The sequence below is a fragment of the Nerophis ophidion genome, linkage group LG28 (assembly GCF_033978795.1).
Source record: "Nerophis ophidion isolate RoL-2023_Sa linkage group LG28, RoL_Noph_v1.0, whole genome shotgun sequence".
In the NCBI taxonomy this organism is placed as follows: Eukaryota; Metazoa; Chordata; class Actinopteri; order Syngnathiformes; family Syngnathidae; genus Nerophis; species Nerophis ophidion.
The window spans coordinates 35314968-35340118 of record NC_084638.1 but is presented as its reverse complement, the minus strand read 5'-3'; the positions used below and the strand labels follow the sequence as shown (position 1 = coordinate 35340118).

General features: G+C 38.6%; 1 protein-coding gene across 7 annotated transcripts in view; it reads left to right on the top strand.

The window, feature by feature from the left end:
• Window positions 1-25151, top strand: part of LOC133545078 (astrotactin-1-like) — a 204152-nt gene that overhangs the window by 34772 nt on the left and 144229 nt on the right. The gene's annotated exons all lie outside the window — the stretch shown is intronic.

Genomic DNA, 25151 nt, shown 5'->3' with positions numbered 1-25151 from the left:
ACCTACTTTATTATTATTATGATTATGATTATATATTCTTCCATCGTTGGTGGGCGGGGGGTAACGCCCTCCGCTTGACAGGGGAGTCCTTGTTTACAACTGAATACATTTATATATGCATAAAAATGTGTTTTCTTTTGGGTTATTTTCCTAATGAATTAAGTAACTTTTAGGACAAAACACAATCTAGAATGTGAGATATAACAGGATCATGTAGAACACAATATAGAATGTGAGCTATAACAGAATCATGTAGAACACAATATAGAATGTGAGATATAACAGGATCATGTAGAACACAATATAGAATGTGAGATATAACAGGGTCATGTAGAGCAAAATATAGAATGTGAGATATAACAAGATAATGTAGAACACAATTAGAATGTGAGATGTAACAGGATCATGTAGAACACAATATAAAATGTGAGATATAAGAGGATCATGTAGAACACAATCTAGAATGTGAGATATAACAGGATCGTGTACAACACAATATAGAATGCGAGATATAACAGGGTAGTGTAATACACTTTATAGAATGTGAGATATAGCAGGATCATGTAGAACACAATATAGAATGTGAGATATAACAGGATAATGTAGAACACAATATAGAATGTGAGATATAACAGGATCATGTAGAACACAATATAGAATGTGAGATATAACAGGATAATGTAGAACACAATATAGAATGTGAGATATAACAGGATCATGTAGAACACAATATAGAATGTGAGATATAACAGGATAATGTAGAACACAATATAGAATGTGAGATATAACAGGATCATGTAGAACACAATATAGAATGTGAGATATAACAGGATAATGTAGAACACAATATAGAATGTGAGATATAACAGGATCATGTAGAACACAATATAGAATGTGAGCTATAACAGGATCATGTAGAACACAATATAGAATGTGAGATATAACAGGGTCATTTAGAACACAATATAGAATGTGCGATATAACAGGATCATGTAGAATACAATCTAGAATGTGAGATATAACAGGATCATGTAGAACACAATATAGAATGCGAGATATAACAGGGTAGTGTAATACACTTTATAGAATGTGAGATATAACAGGATCATGTAGAACACAATATAGAATGTGAGATATAACAGGATAATGTAGAACACAATATAGAATGTGAGATATAACAGGATCATGTAGAACACAATATAGAATGTGAGATATAACAGGATAATGTAGAACACAATATAGAATGTGAGATATAACAGGATCATGTAGAACACAATATAGAATGTGAGATATAACAGGATAATGTAGAACACAATATAGAATGTGAGATATAACAGGATAATGTAGAACACAATATAGAATGTGAGATATAACAGGATAATGTAGAACACAATATAGAATGTGAGCTATAACAGGATCATGTAGAACACAATATAGAATGTGAGATATAACAGGGTCATTTAGAACACAATATAGAATGTGAGATATAACAGGATCATGTAGAACACAATCTAGAATGTGAGATATAACAGGATCATGTAGAACACAATCTAGAATGTGAGATATAACATGATAATGTAGAACACAATATAGATTGTGAGATATAACAGGATCATGTAGAACACAATATAGAATGTGAGATATAACAGTATAATGTAGAACACAATATAGAATGTGAGATATAACAGGATCATGTAGAACACAATATAGAATGTGAGATATAACAGGATCATGTAGAACACAATATAGAATGTGAGATATAACAGGATAATGTAGAACACAATATAGAATGTGAGATATAACAGGATCATGTAGAACACAATATAGAATGCGAGATATAACAGGGTAGTGTAATACACTTTATAGAATGTGAGATATAACAGGATAATGTAGAACACAATGTAGAATGTGAGATATAACAGGATAATGTAGAACACAATATAGAATGTGAGATATAACAGGATCATGTAGAACACAATATAGAATGTGAGATATAACAGGATAATGTAGAACACAATATAGAATGTGAGATATAACAGGATCATGTAGAACACAATATAGAATGTGAGATATAACAGGATAATGTAGAACACAATATAGAATGTGAGATATAACAGGATCATGTAGAACATAATATAGAATATGAGATATAACAGGATAATGTAGAACACAATATAGAATGTGAGCTATAACAGGATCATGTAGAACACAATATAGAATGTGAGATATAACAGGGTCATTTAGAACACAATATAGAATGTGAGATATAACAGGATCATGTAGAACACAATCTAGAATGTGAGATATAACAGGATCATGTAGAACACAATATAGAATGTGAGATATAACAGGATCATGTAGAACACAATCTAGAATGTGAGGTATAACAGGATCATGTAGAACACAATATAGAATGTGAGATATAACAGGATCATGTAGAACACAATATAGAATGTGAGATATAACAGGATCATGTAGAACACAATATAGAATGTGAGATATAACAGGATCATGTAGAACACAATATAGAATGTGAGATATAACAGGATCATGTAGAACACAATCTAGAATATGAGATATAACAGGATCATGTAGAACACAATATAAAATGTGAGATATAAGAGGATGATGTAGAACACAATATAAAATATGAGATATAACAGGATCATGTAGAACACAATATAAAATATGAGATATAACAGGATCATGTAGAACACAATATAGAATGTGAGATATAACAGGGTAGTGTAATACACAATATAGAATGTGAGATATAACAGGATCATGTAGAACACAATATAGAATGTGAGATATAACAGGATAATGTAGAACACAATATAGAATGTGAGATATAACAGGATCATGTAGAACACAATATAGAATGCGAGATATAACAGGATAATGTAGAACACAATATAGAATGTGAGATATAACAGGATCATGTAGAACACAATATAGAATGTGAGATATAACAGGATCATGTAGAACACAATATAGAATGTGAGCTATAACAGGATCATGTAGAACACAATATAGAATGTGAGATATAACAGGATCATGTAGAACACAATATAGAATGTGAGATATAACAGGATAATGTAGAACACAATATAGAATGTGAGATATAACAGGATCATGTAGAACACAATATAGAATGTGAGATATAACAGGATCATGTAGAACACAATATAGAATGCGAGATATAACAGGATAATGTAGAACACAATATAGAATGTGAGATATAACAGGATCATGTAGAACACAATATAGAATGTGAGATATAACAGGATAATGTAGAACACAATATAGAATGTGAGATATAACAGGATCATGTAGAACACAATATAGAATGTGAGATATAACAGGATAATGTAGAACACAATATAGAATGTGAGATATAACAGGATAATGTAGAACACAATATAGAATGTGAGCTATAACAGGATAATGTAGAACACAATATAGAATGTGAGATATAACAGGGTCATTTAGAACACAATATAGAATGTGAGATATAACAGGATCATGTAGAACACAATCTAGAATGTGAGATATAACAGGATCATGTAGACCACAATATAGAATGTGAGATATAACAGGATCATGTAGAACACAATCTAGAATGTGAGGTATAACAGGATCATGTATAACACAATATAGAATGTGAGATATAACAGGATAATGTAGAACACAATATAGATTGTGAGATATAACAGGATCATGTAGAACACAATATAGAATGTGAGATATAACAGGATCATGTAGAACACAATATAGAATGTGAGATATAACAGGATAATGTAGAACACAATATAGAATGTGAGCTATAACAGGATCATGTAGAACACAATATAGAATGTGTGATATAACAGGGTCATGTAGAACACAATATAGAATGTGAGATATAACAGGATCATGTAGAACACAATCTAGAATGTGAGATATAACAGGATCATGTAGAACACAATATAGAATGTGAGATATAACAGGATCATGTAGAACACAATATAGATCGTGAGATATAACAGGATCATGTAGAACACAATATAGAATGTGAGATATAACAGGACAATGTAGAACACAATATAGATCGTGAGATATAACAGGATCATGTAGAACACAATATAGAATGTGAGATATAACAGGATCATGTAGAACACAATATAGAATGTGAGATATAACAGGATAATGTAGAACACAATCTAGAATATGAGATATAACAGGATCATGTAGAACACAATATAAAATATGAGATATAAGAGGATGATGTAGAACACAATATAGAATGTGAGATGTAACAGGATCATGTAGAACACAATATAGAATGTGAGATATAACAGGATAATGTAGAACACAATATAGAATGTGAGATATAACAGGATCATGTAGAACACAATATAGAATGTGAGATATAACAGGATAATGTAGAACACAATATAGAATGTGAGATATAACAGGATCATGTAGAACACAATATAGAATGTGAGATATAACAGGATCATGTAGAACACAATATAGAATGTGAGATATAACAGGATCATGTAGAACACAATCTAGAATGTGAGGTATAACAGGATCATGTGAGAACACAATATAGAATGTGAGATATAACAGGATAATGTAGAACACAATATAGATTGTGAGATATAACAGGATCATGTAGAACACAATATAGAATGTGAGATATAACAGGATCATGTAGAACACAATATAGGATGTGAGATATAACAGGATCATGTAGAACACAATATAGAATGTGAGATATAACAGGGTCATGTAGAACACAATATAGAATGTGAGATATAACAGGATAATTTAGAACACAATATAGAATGTGAGATATAACAGGATCATGTAGAACACAATATAGAATGTGAGATATAACAGGATCATGTAGAACACAATACAGAATGCGAGATATAACAGGATAATGTAGAACACAATATAGAATGTGAGATATAACAGGATAATGTAGAACACAATATAGAATGTGAGATATAACAGGATCATGTAGAACACAATATAGAATGTGAGATATAACAGGATAATGTAGAACACAATATAGGATGTGAGATATAACAGGATCATGTAGAACACAATATAGAATGCGAGATATAACAGGGTAGTGTAATACACAATATAGAATGTGAGATATAACAGGATCATGTAGAACACAATATAGAATGTGAGATATAACAGGATCATGTAGAACACAATATAGAATGTGAGATATAACAGGATCATGTAGAACACAATATAGAATGTGAGATATAACAGGATCATGTAGAACACAATATAGAATGTGAGATATAACAGGATCATGTAGAACACAATATAGAATGTGAGCTATAACAGGATCATGTAGGACACAATATAGAATGTGAGATATAACAGGGTCATGTAGAACACAATATAGAATGTGAGATATAACAGGATCATGTAGAACACAATCTAGAATGTGAGATATAACAGGATCATGTAGAACACAATCTAGAATGTGAGATATAACAGGATCATGTAGAACTCAATCTAGAATGTGAGATATAACAGGATCATGTAGAACACAATATAGAATGTGAGATATAACAGGACAATGTAGAACACAATATAGAATGTGAGATATAACAGGATCATGTAGAACACAATATAGAATGTGAGATATAACAGGATCATGTAGAACACAATATAGAATGTGAGATATAACAGGATCATGTAGAACACAATATAGAATGTGAGATATAACAGGATCATGTAGAACACAATCTAGAATATGAGATATAACAGGATCATGTAGAACACAATCTAGAATATGAGATATAACAGGATCATGTAGAACACAATATAGAATATGAGATATAACAGGATCATGTAGAACACAATATAGAATATGAGATATAACAGGATCATGTAGAACACAATATAGAATGCGAGATATAACAGGGTAGTGTAATACACTTTATAGAATGTGAGATATAACAGGATCATGTAGAACACAATATAGAATGTGAGATATAACAGGATCATGTAGAACACAATATAGAATGTGAGATATAACAGGATCATGTAGAACACAATATAGAATGTGAGATATAACAGGATCATGTAGAACACAATATAGAATGTGAGATATAACAGGATCATGTAGAACACAATCTAGAATATGAGATATAACAGGATCATGTAGAACACAATCTAGAATATGAGATATAACAGGATCATGTAGAACACAATATAGAATATGAGATATAACAGGATCATGTAGAACACAATATAGAATGTGAGATATAACAGGATCATGTAGAACACAATATAGAATGTGAGATATAACAGGATCATGTAGAACACAATCTAGAATGTGAGGTATAACAGGATCATGTGAGAACACAATATAGAATGTGAGATATAACAGGATAATGTAGAACACAATATAGATTGTGAGATATAACAGGATCATGTAGAACACAATATAGAATGTGAGATATAACAGGATCATGTAGAACACAATCTAGAATGTGAGGTATAACAGGATCATGTAGAACACAATATAGAATGTGAGATATAACAGGATCATGTAGAACACAATATAGAATGTGAGATATAACAGGATCATGTAGAACACAATATAGAATGTGAGATATAACAGGATCATGTAGAACACAATATAGAATGTGAGATATAACAGGATCATGTAGAACACAATCTAGAATATGAGATATAACAGGATCATGTAGAACACAATATAAAATGTGAGATATAAGAGGATGATGTAGAACACAATATAAAATATGAGATATAACAGGATCATGTAGAACACAATATAAAATATGAGATATAACAGGATCATGTAGAACACAATATAGAATGTGAGATATAACAGGGTAGTGTAATACACAATATAGAATGTGAGATATAACAGGATCATGTAGAACACAATATAGAATGTGAGATATAACAGGATAATGTAGAACACAATATAGAATGTGAGATATAACAGGATCATGTAGAACACAATATAGAATGCGAGATATAACAGGATAATGTAGAACACAATATAGAATGTGAGATATAACAGGATCATGTAGAACACAATATAGAATGTGAGATATAACAGGATCATGTAGAACACAATATAGAATGTGAGCTATAACAGGATCATGTAGAACACAATATAGAATGTGAGATATAACAGGATCATGTAGAACACAATATAGAATGTGAGATATAACAGGATAATGTAGAACACAATATAGAATGTGAGATATAACAGGATCATGTAGAACACAATATAGAATGTGAGATATAACAGGATCATGTAGAACACAATATAGAATGCGAGATATAACAGGATAATGTAGAACACAATATAGAATGTGAGATATAACAGGATCATGTAGAACACAATATAGAATGTGAGATATAACAGGATAATGTAGAACACAATATAGAATGTGAGATATAACAGGATCATGTAGAACACAATATAGAATGTGAGATATAACAGGATAATGTAGAACACAATATAGAATGTGAGATATAACAGGATAATGTAGAACACAATATAGAATGTGAGCTATAACAGGATAATGTAGAACACAATATAGAATATGAGATATAACAGGGTCATTTAGAACACAATATAGAATGTGAGATATAACAGGATCATGTAGAACACAATCTAGAATGTGAGATATAACAGGATCATGTAGACCACAATATAGAATGTGAGATATAACAGGATCATGTAGAACACAATCTAGAATGTGAGGTATAACAGGATCATGTATAACACAATATAGAATGTGAGATATAACAGGATAATGTAGAACACAATATAGATTGTGAGATATAACAGGATCATGTAGAACACAATATAGAATGTGAGATATAACAGGATCATGTAGAACACAATATAGAATGTGAGATATAACAGGATAATGTAGAACACAATATAGAATGTGAGCTATAACAGGATCATGTAGAACACAATATAGAATGTGTGATATAACAGGGTCATGTAGAACACAATATAGAATGTGAGATATAACAGGATCATGTAGAACACAATCTAGAATGTGAGATATAACAGGATCATGTAGAACACAATATAGAATGTGAGATATAACAGGATCATGTAGAACACAATATAGATCGTGAGATATAACAGGATCATGTAGAACACAATATAGAATGTGAGATATAACAGGACAATGTAGAACACAATATAGATCGTGAGATATAACAGGATCATGTAGAACACAATATAGAATGTGAGATATAACAGGATCATGTAGAACACAATATAGAATGTGAGATATAACAGGATAATGTAGAACACAATCTAGAATATGAGATATAACAGGATCATGTAGAACACAATATAAAATATGAGATATAAGAGGATGATGTAGAACACAATATAGAATGTGAGATGTAACAGGATCATGTAGAACACAATATAGAATGTGAGATATAACAGGATAATGTAGAACACAATATAGAATGTGAGATATAACAGGATCATGTAGAACACAATATAGAATGTGAGATATAACAGGATAATGTAGAACACAATATAGAATGTGAGATATAACAGGATCATGTAGAACACAATATAGAATGTGAGATATAACAGGATCATGTAGAACACAATATAGAATGTGAGATATAACAGGATCATGTAGAACACAATCTAGAATGTGAGGTATAACAGGATCATGTGAGAACACAATATAGAATGTGAGATATAACAGGATAATGTAGAACACAATATAGATTGTGAGATATAACAGGATCATGTAGAACACAATATAGAATGTGAGATATAACAGGATCATGTAGAACACAATATAGGATGTGAGATATAACAGGATCATGTAGAACACAATATAGAATGTGAGATATAACAGGGTCATGTAGAACACAATATAGAATGTGAGATATAACAGGATAATTTAGAACACAATATAGAATGTGAGATATAACAGGATCATGTAGAACACAATATAGAATGTGAGATATAACAGGATCATGTAGAACACAATACAGAATGCGAGATATAACAGGATAATGTAGAACACAATATAGAATGTGAGATATAACAGGATAATGTAGAACACAATATAGAATGTGAGATATAACAGGATCATGTAGAACACAATATAGAATGTGAGATATAACAGGATAATGTAGAACACAATATAGGATGTGAGATATAACAGGATCATGTAGAACACAATATAGAATGCGAGATATAACAGGGTAGTGTAATACACAATATAGAATGTGAGATATAACAGGATCATGTAGAACACAATATAGAATGTGAGATATAACAGGATCATGTAGAACACAATATAGAATGTGAGATATAACAGGATCATGTAGAACACAATATAGAATGTGAGATATAACAGGATCATGTAGAACACAATATAGAATGTGAGATATAACAGGATCATGTAGAACACAATATAGAATGTGAGCTATAACAGGATCATGTAGGACACAATATAGAATGTGAGATATAACAGGGTCATGTAGAACACAATATAGAATGTGAGATATAACAGGATCATGTAGAACACAATCTAGAATGTGAGATATAACAGGATCATGTAGAACACAATCTAGAATGTGAGATATAACAGGATCATGTAGAACTCAATCTAGAATGTGAGATATAACAGGATCATGTAGAACACAATATAGAATGTGAGATATAACAGGACAATGTAGAACACAATATAGAATGTGAGATATAACAGGATCATGTAGAACACAATATAGAATGTGAGATATAACAGGATCATGTAGAACACAATATAGAATGTGAGATATAACAGGATCATGTAGAACACAATATAGAATGTGAGATATAACAGGATCATGTAGAACACAATCTAGAATATGAGATATAACAGGATCATGTAGAACACAATCTAGAATATGAGATATAACAGGATCATGTAGAACACAATATAGAATATGAGATATAACAGGATCATGTAGAACACAATATAGAATATGAGATATAACAGGATCATGTAGAACACAATATAGAATGCGAGATATAACAGGGTAGTGTAATACACTTTATAGAATGTGAGATATAACAGGATCATGTAGAACACAATATAGAATGTGAGATATAACAGGATCATGTAGAACACAATATAGAATGTGAGATATAACAGGATCATGTAGAACACAATATAGAATGTGAGATATAACAGGATCATGTAGAACACAATATAGAATGTGAGATATAACAGGATCATGTAGAACACAATCTAGAATATGAGATATAACAGGATCATGTAGAACACAATCTAGAATATGAGATATAACAGGATCATGTAGAACACAATATAGAATATGAGATATAACAGGATCATGTAGAACACAATATAGAATGTGAGATATAACAGGATCATGTAGAACACAATATAGAATGTGAGATATAACAGGATCATGTAGAACACAATATAGAATGTGAGATATAACAGTATAATTTAGAACACAATATAGAATGTGAGATATAACAGGATCATGTAGAACACAATATAGAATGTGAGATATAACAGGATAATGTAGAACACAATATAGAATGTGAGATATAACAGGATCATGTAGAACACAATCTAGAATGTGAGGTATAACAGGATCATGTGAGAACACAATATAGAATGTGAGATATAACAGGATAATGTAGAACACAATATAGATTGTGAGATATAACAGGATCATGTAGAACACAATATAGATTGTGAGATATAACAGGATCATGTAGAACACAATATAGAATGTGAGATATAACAGGATCATGTAGAACACAATATAGAATGTGAGATATAACAGGATCATGTAGAACACAATCTAGAATATGAGATATAACAGTATAATGTAGACCACAATATAGAATGTGAGATATAACAGGATCATGTAGAACACAATATAGAATGTGAGATATAACAGGATCGTGTAGAACACAATATAGAATGTGAGATATAACAGGATCATGTAGAACACAATATAGAATGTGAGATATAACAGGGTCATGTAGAACACAATATAGAATGTGAGATATAACAGGGTCATTTAGAACACAATATAGAATGTGAGATATAACAGGATCATGTAGAACACAATATAGAATGTGAGATATAACAGGATCATGTAGAACACAATATAGAATGTGAGATATAACAGGATCATGTAGAACACAATATAGAATGTGAAATATAACAGGATCATGTAGAACACAATATAGAATGTGAGATATAACAGGATAATGTAGAACACAATATAGGATGTGAGATATAACAGGATCATGTAGAACACAATATAGAATGCGAGATATAACAGGGTAGTGTAATACACAATATAGAATGTGAGATATAACAGGATCATGTAGAACACAATATAGAATGTGAGATATAACAGGATCATGTAGAACACAATATAGAATGTGAGATATAACAGGATCATGTAGAACACAATATAGAATGTGAGATATAACAGGATAATGTAGAACACAATATAGAATGTGAGATATAACAGGGTCATGTAGAACACAATATAGAATGTGAGATATAACAGGATAATGTAGAACACAATATAGAATGTGAGATATAACAGGATCATGTAGAACACAATATAGAATGTGAGATATAACAGGGTCATGTAGAACACAATATAGAATGTGAGATATAACAGGATAATGTAGAACACAATATAGAATGTGAGATATAACAGGATCATGTAGAACACAATATAGAATGTGAGATATAACATGATAATGTAGAATACAATATAGGTGTGAGATACAACAGGATCATGTAGAACACAATATAGAATGTGAGATATAACAGGATAATGTAGAACACAATATAGAATGTGAGATATAACAGGATCATGTAGAACACAATATAGAATTGTGAGATATAACAGGATCATGTAGAACACAATATAGAATGTGAGATATAACAGGATGATGTAGAACACAATATAGAATGTGAGATATAACAGGATGATGTAGAACACAATATAGAATGTGAGATATAACAGTATAATGTAGAACACAATATAGAATGTGAGATATAACAGGATGATGTAGAACACAATATAGAATGTGAGATATAACAGGATGATGTAGAACACAATATAGAATGTGAGATATAACAGGATGATGTAGAACACAATATAGAATGTGAGATATAACAGGATCATGTAGAACACAATATAGAATGTGAGATATAACAAGATAATGTAGAACACAATATAGAATTCGAGATATAACAGGATCATGTAGAACACAATATAGAATGTGAGATATAACAGGATCATGTAGAACACAATATAGAATGTGAGATATAACAGTATAATGTAGAACACAATATAGAATGTGAGATATAACAGGATCATGTAGAACACAATATAGAATGTGAGATATAACAGGATAATGTAGAACACAATATAGAATGTGAGCTATAACAGGATCATGTAGAACACAATATAGAATGTGAGATATAACAGGATCATGTAGAACACAATATAGAATGTGAGATATAACAGGATCATGTAGAACACAATCTAGAATATGAGATATAACAGTATAATGTAGACCACAATATAGAATGTGAGATATAACAGGATCATGTAGAACACAATATAGAATGTGAGATATAACAGGATCGTGTAGAACACAATATAGAATGTGAGATATAACAGGATCATGTAGAACACAATATAGAATGTGAGATATAACAGGGTCATGTAGAACACAATATAGAATGTGAGATATAACAGGGTCATTTAGAACACACTATAGAATGTGAGATATAACAGGATCATGTAGAACACAATATAGAATGTGAGATATAACAGGATCATGTAGAACACAATATAGAATGTGAGATATAACAGGATCATGTAGAACACAATATAGAATGTGAAATATAACAGGATCATGTAGAACACAATATAGAATGTGAGATATAACAGGATAATGTAGAACACAATATAGGATGTGAGATATAACAGGATCATGTAGAACACAATATAGAATGCGAGATATAACAGGGTAGTGTAATACACAATATAGAATGTGAGATATAACAGGATCATGTAGAACACAATATAGAATGTGAGATATAACAGGATCATGTAGAACACAATATAGAATGTGAGATATAACAGGATAATGTAGAATACAATATAGGATGTGAGATATAACAGGATCATGTAGAACACAATATAGAATGTGAGATATAACAGGATAATGTAGAACACAATATAGAATGTGAGATATAACAGGGTCATGTAGAACACAATATAGAATGTGAGATATAACAGGATAATGTAGAACACAATATAGAATGTGAGATATAACAGGATCATGTAGAACACAATATAGAATGTGAGATATAACAGGGTCATGTAGAACACAATATAGAATGTGAGATATAACAGGATAATGTAGAACACAATATAGAATGTGAGATATAACAGGATCATGTAGAACACAATATAGAATGTGAGATATAACATGATAATGTAGAATACAATATAGGTGTGAGATATAACAGGATCATGTAGAACACAATATAGAATGTGAGATATAACAGGATAATGTAGAACACAATATAGAATGTGAGATATAACAGGATCATGTAGAACACAATATAGAATTGTGAGATATAACAGGATCATGTAGAACACAATATAGAATGTGAGATATAACAGGATGATGTAGAACACAATATAGAATGTGAGATATAACAGGATGATGTAGAACACAATATAGAATGTGAGATATAACAGTATAATGTAGAACACAATATAGAATGTGAGATATAACAGGATCATGTAGAACACAATATAGAATGTGAGATATAACAGGATGATGTAGAACACAATATAGAATGTGAGATATAACAGGATGATGTAGAACACAATATAGAATGTGAGATATAACAGGATCATGTAGAACACAATATAGAATGTGAGATATAACAGGATAATGTAGAACACAATATAGGATGTGAGATATAACAGGATCATGTAGAACACAATATAGAATGTGAGATATAACAGGATCATGTAGAACACAATATAGAATGTGAGATATAACAGGATGATGTAGAACACAATATAGAATGTGAGATATAACAGGATGATGTAGACCACAATATATAATGTGAGATATAACAGTATAATGTAGAACACAATATAGAATGTGAGATATAACAGGATGATGTAGAACACAATATAGAATGTGAGATATAACAAGATAATGTAAAACACTATATAGAATGTGAGATATAACAAGATAATGTAGAACACAATATAGAATGTGAGATATAACAGGATCATGTAGAACACAATATAGAATGTGAGATATAACAGGATCATTTAGAACACAATATAGAATGTGAGATATAACAGTATAATGTAGAACACAATATAGAATGTGAGATATAACAGGATCATGTAGAACACAATATAGAATGTGAGATATAACAGGATAATGTAGAACACAATATAGATTTGTGAGATATAACAGGATCATGTAGAACACAATATAGATTGTGAGATATAACAGGATAATGTAGAACACAATATAGAATGTGAGATATAACAGGATCATGTAGAACACAATATAGAATGTGAGATATAACAGGATCATGTAGAACACAATATAGAATGTGAGATATAACAGTATAATGTAGAACACATAGAATGTGAGATATAACAGGATCATGTAGAACACAATATAGAATTTGTGAGATATAACAAGATAATGTAGAACACAATATAGAATGGGAGATATAACAAGATAATGTAGAACACAATATAGAATGTGAGATATAACAGGATCATGTAGAACACAATATAGAATGTGAGATATAACAGGATCATGTAGAACACAATATAGAATGTGAGATATAACAGGATCATGTAGAACACAATATAGAATGTGAGATATAACAGGATCATGTAGAACACAATATAGAATGTGAGATATAACAGGATCATGTACAACACAATATAGAATGTGAGATATAACAGGATCATGTAGAACACAATTAGAATGTGAGATATAACAAGTTAATGTAGAACACAATTAGAATGTGAGCTATAACAGGATCATGTAGAACACAATATAGAATGTGAGATATAACAGGGTCATGTAGAGCAAAATATAGAATGTGAGATATAACAAGATAATGTAGAACACAATTAGAATGTGAGATATAACAAGTTAATGTAGAACACAATTAGAATGTGAGCTATAACAAGATAATATATACATTTATCATTTGTTTGCAAAACGCTTACAAAAAAGTGGGACCCAACAGTTTACTGTGGGACCCCATTTTTATGACTTGATGGGGTCCCCGGGACCCCATTTTGACAGCACCCACCGCCAACACTGTATATTGTACACACATATGGTCATGATCGGTGGTCTGGATTATGTTTTTGTTACTTTTGGACGCCTTTAGTTCCAAGTGTTTTGCTGGTTATTTGTTTCATGCCACAGTAAGTCTTATTTATTTCCTGCCACACTTAAGACAGTTGTTGCCTGTTATTAATGAATATGTTCCTACCTGCTACCCTTGTCCAGAAAAGTCTGTTTGCATCCCGGGAGAACAAACCACCCCCTGTATCGTCTATATTTGATAATATAGAACATATATTATCAGCGCAAAGACATGATCGATGATGTACATTTATATGTATATGATATCAGACATGATTGATGATGTACTTTTGATAGAATCATGGCTGCATGAAAAGTGATGAGTCAGCATCAACACAATTTGCCAGAAGCGTAAGGAAGGCGAGGCTCACTCGTCCACTCCAGTTGACCTGGAAAGGGTGATGCACTTGAATGATGAATTGTGAATAATGAATATTGAATGATGAATGGTGAACTATGAATATTTAATTGTGAATACTGAACTATGAATATTGAATATTGAATGATGACTGATACTTTACTGCTTTGTGCGGGGTTGTGGGCGGGGGGGGGGGGGGGGGGGGCAGGTGATCAATACTGCGATCGCTCTCCACATTCATTCATATTTCATCAAGTATGAAGCAAAACTTTCCACTAAGTGGGATTCTAACACTTAGTTCTGATGTACACTGTTCAACTTGGATTTACCCTCCAAACAGTTCCTTCCGGGCTGGATCCCGAAAGCAGAGTAAGCAAGGCAACACAAATAGGAATGTTTAAAAAACAGGATTTAGTTAATAGTGTGAGATTCCAGTCCATAGTGGATCTAACATAATAGTGAGAGTCCAGTCCATAGTGGATCTAACATAATAGTGAGAGTCCAGTCCATAGTGGATCTAACATAATAGTGAGAGTCCAGTCCATAGTGGATCTAACATAATAGTGTGAGAGTCCAGTCCATAGTGGATCTAACATAATAGTGAGAGTCCAGTCCATAGTGGATCTAACATAATAGTGAGAGTCCAGTCCATAGTGGATCTAACATAATAGTGAGAGTCCAGTCCATAGTGGATCTAACATAATAGTGAGAGTCCAGTCGATAGTGGATCTAACATAATAGTGTAAGAGTCCAGTCCATAGTGGATCTAACATAATAGTGTGAGAGTCCAGTCCATAGTGGATCTAACATAATAGTGTGAGAGTCCAGTCCATAGTGGATCTAACATAATAGTGTGAGAGTCCAGTCCATAGTGGATCTAACATAATAGTGAGAGTCCAGTCCATAGTGGATCTAACATAATAGTGTGAGAGTCCAGTCCATAGTGGATCTAACATAATAGTGTGAGAGTCCAGTCCATAGTGGATCTAACATAATAGTGCGAGAGTCCAGTCCATAGTGGATCCAACATAATAGTGAGAGTCCAGTCCATAGTGGATCTAACATAATAGTGAGAGTCCAGTCCATAGTGGATCTAACATAATAGTGTGAGAGTCCAGTCCATAGTAGATCTAACATAATAGTGTGAGAATCCAGTCCATAGTGGATCTAACATAATAGTGTGAGAGTCCAGTCCATAGTGGATCTAACATAATAGTGTGAGAGTCCAGTCCATAGTGGATCTAACATAATAGTGTGAGATTCCAGTCCATAGTGGATCTAACATAATAGTGTGAGAGTCCAGTCCATAGTGGATCTAACATAATAGTGTGAGAGTCCAGTCCATAGTGGATCTAACATAATAGTGTGAGATTCCAGTCCATAGTGGATCTAACATAATAGTGTGAGAGTCCAGTCCATAGTGGATCTAACATAATAGTGTGAGAGTCCAGTCCATAGTGGATCTAACATAATAGTGTGAGAGTCCAGTCCATAGTGGATCTAACATAATAGTGAGAGTCCAGTCCATAGTGGATCTAACATAATAGTGTGAGAGTCCAGTCCATAGTGGATCTAACATTATAGTGTGAGAGTCCAGTCCATAGTGGATCTAACATATTGTGTGAGATTCCAGTCCATAGTGGGGCCACAAACTTTAAACCACAAAGGAAGTGAGGGACACAACAGAAGTGACAGTGGACAAGTTACGACGACGGCCCGACTTCCTGAGACGGAAGGTTACAAACTATGTGATAACCACACAGTTATTAATATTGTTGTGAAAGTAAAAAAGTTGTTTAAAAGCCTTCATTGCTTCATTACTGGGCTTCACGGTGGCAGAGGGGTTAGTGCGTCTGCCTCACAATACGAAGGTCCTGCAGTCCTGGGTTCAAATCCAGGCTTGGGATCTTTCTGTGTGGAGTTTGCATGTTCTCCCCGTGAATGCGTGGGTTCCCTCCGGTACTCCGGCTTCCTCCCACCTCCAAAGACATGCACCTGGGGATAGGTTGATTGGCAACACTAAATGGTCCCTAGTGTGTGAATGTTGTCAGTCTATCTGTGTTGACCCTGCGATGAGGTGGCGACTTGTCCAGGGTGTACCCCGCCTTCCGCCCAATTGTAGCTGAGATAGGCGCCAGCGCCCCCCACGACCCCGAAAGGGAATAAGCGGTAGAAAATGGATGGATGGATGCTTCATTACTTCACCATTTGTCCACTGTCACTTCCGATATGTTTTCCTGATGTTCCATTTTGGATTAAGTAAGAGTAGCGGCAGGTCAAAGCACTGTGTCAGGAAGTCTCTTCTTAGTGGAGGTCGTGACCTCAGAAGACAACAGGTATAAAATATAAGTAGGCGTGCAAGAGGGACATGCCTTGAACACGCACAGAGAATGACTGCAAAAACAAAGAAGTCCAATTGTGAAAAGTTCCTGTGACAGCAAACATCTGGAACCATGTCACAACCAAGGGAGATGCTTTAGATAGAGTCCAAGACCAGGTGAGACAGTCCATGCAAACAAGACGCAGGTGAGGAAGGGAGCACTTAGAGAGAGTAAAGCTCCTGAAAGCAGAATACAAACAAAACAGGAAATAGAACCAAAACAAAAGCGTAAACCAGGAAGTGACCCAAAAAACAGCCATAAACTTGACAAAGAACATACTGATAAAAAAACGGTCATAACAGGATTCTAAACATCCTCCAAACCCGTCCCTTCCACCAAACCTGTCCCCAGAGTTGCCACCGGGGACAGGTCAGGGGGCGGCGACAAGTCAAATGCTGCTGTAGGTAGCAGAAGAACCAAACGTCCACATGACAAGGAGGTGGATGCAAGCAGCAGCAGTAAACCCGCCGCCATGAAGGTCCATGCCCAGGGTCCGGGCATTGTTGCTGAGACAACAACCACATTCTTGGCTGACAAGAAAGCAGACCGCGAGCACCTGATGGACACTTCTGTGCCAGGCGAGCAGACTGCTGGGCTGTAGGCCGACTTGAAGCAGGCTGCTGGGTTGGTGACCGACTTGAAGCAGGCTGCTGGGTTGGTGGCCGAATTGAAGCAGGCTGCTGGGCTGTAGTCCGACTTGAAGCAGGCTGCTGGGTTGTAGGCCGACTTGAAGCAGGCTGCTGGGTTGTAGGCCGACTTGAAGCAGGCTGCTGGGCTGTAGGCCGACTTGAAGCAGGCTGCTGGGCTGTAGGCCGACTTAAAGCAGGCTGCTGGGCTGTAGGCCGACTTGAAGCAGGCTGCTGGGTTGGTGGCCGACTTGAAGCAGGCTGCTGGGCTGTAGGCCGAATTGAAGAGGCTGCTGGGTTGTAGGCCGACTTGAAGCAGGCTGCTGGGTTGGTGGCCGACTTGAAGCAGGCTGCTGGGCTGTAGGCCGAATTGAAGCAGTTGTTAGGTTGTAGGCCGACTTGAAGCAGGCTGCTGGGCTGTAGGCCGACTTGAAGCAGGCTGCTGGGCTGTAGGCCGACTTGAAGCAGGCTGCTGGGCTGTAGGCCGACTTGAAGCAGGCTGCTAGGTTGGTGGCCGACTTGAAGCAGGCTGCTGGGCTGTAGGCCGAATTGAAGCAGTTGTTAGGTTGTAGGCCGACTTGAAGCAGGCTGCTGGGCTGTAGGCCGACTTGAAGCAGGCTGCTGGGCTGTAGGCCGAATTGAAGCAGGCTGCTGGGTTGTAGGCCGACTTGAAGCAGGCTGCTGGGTTGTAGGCCGAATTGAAGCAGGCTGCTGGGCTGTAGGCCGAATTGAAGCAGGCTGCTGGGCTGTAGGCCGACTTGAAGCAGGCTGCTGGGTTGTAGGCCGACTTGAAGCAGGCTGCTGGGTTGTAGGCCGACTTGAAGCAGGCTGCTGGGTTGTAGGCCGACTTGAAGCAGGCTGCTGGGTTGTAGGCCGACTTGAAGCAGGCTGCTGGGCTGTAGGCCGACTTGAAGCAGGCTGCTGGGTTGTAGGCCGACTTGAAGCAGGCTGCTGGGTTGGTGGCCGACTTGAAGCAGGCTGCTGGGCTGTAGGCCGACTTGAAGCAGGCTGCTGGGCTGTAGGCCGACTTGAAGCAGGCTGCTGGGCTGTAGGCCGACTTGAAGCAGGCTGCTGGGTTGTAGGCCGACTTGAAGCAGGCTGCTGGGTTGTAGGCCGACTTGAAGCAGGCTGCTGGGCTGTAGGCCGACTTGAAGCAGGCTGCTGGGCTGTAGGCCGACTTGAAGCAGGCTGCTGGGTTGGTGGCCGACTTGAAGCAGGCTGCTGGGTTGGTGGCCGACTTGAAGCAGGCTGCTGGGTTGGTGGCCGACTTGAAGCAGGCTGCTGGGTTGGTGGCATCGTCGGAAGACCCACTGAGGTATCTGGGGCTGACTGCGGAGCCGGAGCAGAGGCTTGTAACGGCATCGGACCCCCTTGAGAAGAGGCTGGAGGTGGTGATGGACCCCCTTGAGAAGAGGCTGGAGGTGGTGATGGACCCACTTGAGAAGAGGCTGGAGGTGGTGATGGACCCACTTGAGACGAGGATGACAGCAGCGTCGGACTCACTTGAGGCGAGGTTGGAGGCGGCAACAGACCCACTTGAGACGAGGATGGCGGCGGCATCGGACCCACTTGAGGCGAGTTTGGAGGCGGCGTGAGATGAGACTGTCAGGGGTGGTGGACCCACTTGAGACAAGGATGGCGGCGGACCCACTTGAGACAAAGCTGGAGGCAGTGGCAGACCCTCTTTAGACGAGACTGACAGTGGTGGTAGACCCACTTGAGACGAGGATGGCGGCGGCGTCGGGCCCACTTGAGACGAGACTGACAGTGGTGGTAGACCCACTTGAGACGAGGATGGCGGCGGCGTCGGGCCCACTTGAGGCAAAGCTGGTGGCGGACCCACTTAAGACGAAGCTGGAGGTGGCGGCAGACCCTCTTTAGACGAGACTGGCAGTGGTGGTAGACCCACTTGAGACGAGGATGGCGGCGGCGTCGGGCCCACTTGAGGTAAGGCTGGTGGCGGACCCACTTAAGATGAAGCTGGAGGTGGCGGCGGACCCTCTTTAGATGAGACTGGCAGTGGTGGTGGACCCACATGAGACGAGGATGGCGGTGACATCGGACCCACTTGTAGGTTAGTGGCGGCGTTGTATCCACTTGAGATGAAGCTGGAGGTGGTGTCAAACCCACTTGAGACTAGACTGGTGGTGGTGTCAAACCCACTTGAGACTAGGCTGGAGGCAGTGTCAGACCCTATTGAGACTAGTCTGGAGGCGTTGTCAAACCCACTTGAGACTAGTCTGGAGGCAGTGTCAGACCCTATTGAGACTAGTCTGGAGGCGTTGTCAAACCCACTTGAGACTAGTCTGGAGGCGGTGTCAAACCCACTTGAGACTAGGCTGGAGGCAGTGTCAGACCCTATTGAGACTAGTCTGGAGGCGTTGTCAAACCCACTTGAGACTAGTCTGGAGGCAGTGTCAGACCCTATTGAGACTAGTCTGGAGGCGTTGTCAAACCCACTTGAGACTAGTCTGGAGGCAGTGTCAGACCCTATTGAGACTAGTCTGGAGGCGATGTCAGACCCTATTGAGACTAGTCTGGAGGTGGTGTCAAACCCACTTGAGACTAGTCTGGAGGTGGTGTCAAACCCACTTGAGACTAGTCTGGAGGCGGTGTCAAACCCACTTGAGACTAATCTGGAGGCGGTGTCAAACCCACTTGAGACTAGTCTGGAGGCGGTGTCAAACCCACTTGAGACTAATCTGGAGGCGGTGTCAAACCCACTTGAGACTAGTCTGGAGGCGGTGTCAAACCCACTTGAGATTAGTCTGGAGGCGGTGTCAAACCCACTTGAGACTAGTCTGGAGGTGGTGTCAAACCCACTTGAGACTAGTCTGGAGGCAGTGTCAGACCCACTTGAGACTAGTCTGGAGGCAGTGTCAGACCCACTTGAGACTAGTCTGGAGGCAATGTCAGACCCTATTGAGACTAGTCTGGAGGCAGTGTCAGACCCTATTGAGACTAGTCTGGAGGCAGTGTCAAACCCTATTGAGACTAGTCTGGAGGCGGTGTCAAACCCACTTGAGACTAGTCTGGAGGCGATGTCAGACCCTATTGAGACTAGTCTGGAGGCGATGTCAGACCCTATTGAGACTAGTCTGGAGGCAGTGTCAGACCCTATTGAGACTAGTCTGGAGGCAGTGTCAGACCCTATTGAGACTAGTCTGGAGGCAGTGTCAGACCCTATTGAGACTAGTCTGGAGGCGGTGTCAAACCCACTTGAGACTAGTCTGGAGGCGATGTCAGACCCTATTGAGACTAGTCTGGAGGCGATGTCAGACCCACTTGAGACTAGTCTGGAGGCAGTGTCAGACCCTATTGAGACTAGTCTGGAGGCGGTGTCAAACCCACTTGAGACTAGTCTGGAGGCAGTGTCAGACCCTATTGAGACTAGTCTGGAGGCGATGTCAGACCCTATTGAGACTAGTCTGGAGGTGGTGTCAAACCCACTTGAGACTAGTCTGGAGGTGGTGTCAAACCCACTTGAGACTAGTCCGGAGGCGGTGTCAAACCCACTTGAGACTAATCTGGAGGCAGTGTCAAACCCACTTGAGACTAGTCTGGAGGCGGTGTCAAACCCACTTGAGACTAGTCTGGAGGCAGTGTCAAACCCACTTGAGACTAGTCTGGAGGCGGTGTCAAACCCACTTGAGACTAGTCTGGAGGCAGTGTCAAACCCACTTGAGACTAATCTGTAGGCGGTGTCAAACCCACTTGAGACTAATCTGGAGGCGGTGTCAAACCCACTTGAGACTAGTCTGGAGGCGGTGTCAAACCCACTTGAGACTAGTCTGGAGGCAGTGTCAGACCCTATTGAGACTAGTCTGGAGGTGGTGTCAAACCCACTTGAGACTAGTCTGGAGGCAGTGTCAAACCCACTTGAGACTAGTCTGGAGGCGGTGTCAAACCCACTTGAGACTAGTCTGGAGGCAGTGTCAAACCCACTTGAGACTAATCTGTAGGCGGTGTCAAACCCACTTGAGACTAATCTGGAGGCGGTGTCAAACCCACTTGAGACTAGTCTGGAGGCGGTGTCAAACCCACTTGAGACTAGTCTGGAGGCAGTGTCAGACCCTATTGAGACTAGTCTGGAGGTGGTGTCAAACCCACTTGAGACTAGTCTGGAGGTGGTGTCAAACCCACTTGAGACTAGTCTGGAGGTGGTGTCAAACCCACTTGAGACTAGTCTGGAGGTGGTGTCAAACCCACTTGAGACTAGTCTGGAGGCGGTGTCAAACCCACTTGAGACTAGTCTGGAGGTGGTGTCAAACCCACTTGAGACTAGTCTGGAGGCGGTGTCAAACCCACTTGAGACTAATCTGGAGGCGGTGTCAAACCCACTTGAGACTAGTCTGGAGGCGGTGTCAAACCCACTTGAGACTAGTCTGGAGGCAGTGTCAGACCCTATTGAGACTAGTCTGGAGGTGGTGTCAAACCCACTTGAGACTAGTCTGGAGGCGGTGTCAAACCCACTTGAGACTAGTCTGGAGGTGGTGTCAAACCCACTTGAGACTAGTCTGGAGGCAGTGTCAGACCCACTTGAGACTAGTCTGGAGGCGATGTCAGACCCTATTGAGACTAGTCTGGAGGCGGTGTCAAACCCACTTGAGACTAGTCTGGAGGCAGTGTCAAACCCACTTGAGACTAGTCTGGAGGCAGTGTCAGACCCTATTGAGACTAGTCTGGAGGTGGTGTCAAACCCACTTGAGACTAGTCTGGAGGCGGTGTCAAACCCACTTGAGACTAGTCTGGAGGTGGTGTCAAACCCACTTGAGACTAGTCTGGAGGCAGTGTCAGACCCACTTGAGACTAGTCTGGAGGCGATGTCAGACCCTATTGAGACTAGTCTGGAGGCGGTGTCAAACCCACTTGAGACTAGTCTGGAGGCAGTGTCAGACCCTATTGAGACTAGTCTGGAGGCGATGTCAGACCCTATTGAGACTAGTCTGGAGGTGGTGTCAAACCCACTTGAGACTAGTCTGGAGGTGGTGTCAAACCCACTTGAGACTAGTCCGGAGGCGGTGTCAAACCCACTTGAGACTAATCTGGAGGCAGTGTCAAACCCACTTGAGACTAGTCTGGAGGCGGTGTCAAACCCACTTGAGACTAGTCTGGAGGCAGTGTCAAACCCACTTGAGACTAGTCTGGAGGCGGTGTCAAACCCACTTGAGACTAGTCTGGAGGCGGTGTCAAACCCACTTGAGACTAATCTGTAGGCGGTGTCAAACCCACTTGAGACTAATCTGGAGGCGGTGTCAAACCCACTTGAGACTAGTCTGGAGGCGGTGTCAAACCCACTTGAGACTAGTCTGGAGGCAGTGTCAGACCCTATTGAGACTAGTCTGGAGGTGGTGTCAAACCCACTTGAGACTAGTCTGGAGGCGGTGTCAAACCCACTTGAGACTAGTCTGGAGGTGGTGTCAAACCCACTTGAGACTAGTCTGGAGGCAGTGTCAGACCCACTTGAGACTAGTCTGGAGGCGATGTCAGACCCTATTGAGACTAGTCTGGAGGCAGTGTCAGACCCACTTGAGACTAGTCTGGAGGCAGTGTCAGACCCACTTGAGACTAGTCTGGAGGCGATGTCAGACCCTATTGAGACTAGTCTGGAGGCGGTGTCAAACCCACTTGAGACTAGTCTGGAGGCGATGTCAAACCCACTTGAGACTAGTCTGGAGGCGATGTCAAACCCACTTGAGACTAGTCTGGAGGCAGTGTCAAACCCACTTGAGATTAGTCTGGAGGCGGTGTCAAACCCACTTGAGACTAGTCTGGAGGCGGTGTCAAACCCACTTGAGACTAGTCTGGAGGCGGTGTCAAACCCACTTGAGATTAGTCTGGAGGCGATGTCAAACCCACTTGAGACTAGTCTGGAGGCGATGTCAAACCCACTTGAGACTAGTCTGGAGGCAGTGTCAAACCCACTTGAGATTAGTCTGGAGGCGGTGTCAAACCCACTTGAGACTAGTCTGGAGGCGGTGTCAAACCCACTTGAGACTAGTCTGGAGGCGGTGTCAAACCCACTTGAGACTAGTCTGGAGGCGGTGTCAAACCCACTTGAGACTAGTCTGGAGGCGATGTCAGACCCACTTGAGACTAGTCTGGAGGCGGTGTCAAACCCACTTGAGACTAGTCTGGAGGTGGTGTCGGACCCTATTGAGACGTAGCTGGTGGCGGTGTCAAACCCACTTGAGACTAGTCTGGAGGCGGTGTCAAACCCACTTGAGACTAGTCTGGAGGCGATGTCAAACCCACTTGAGACTAGTCTGGAGGCGATGTCAAACCCACTTGAGACTAGTCTG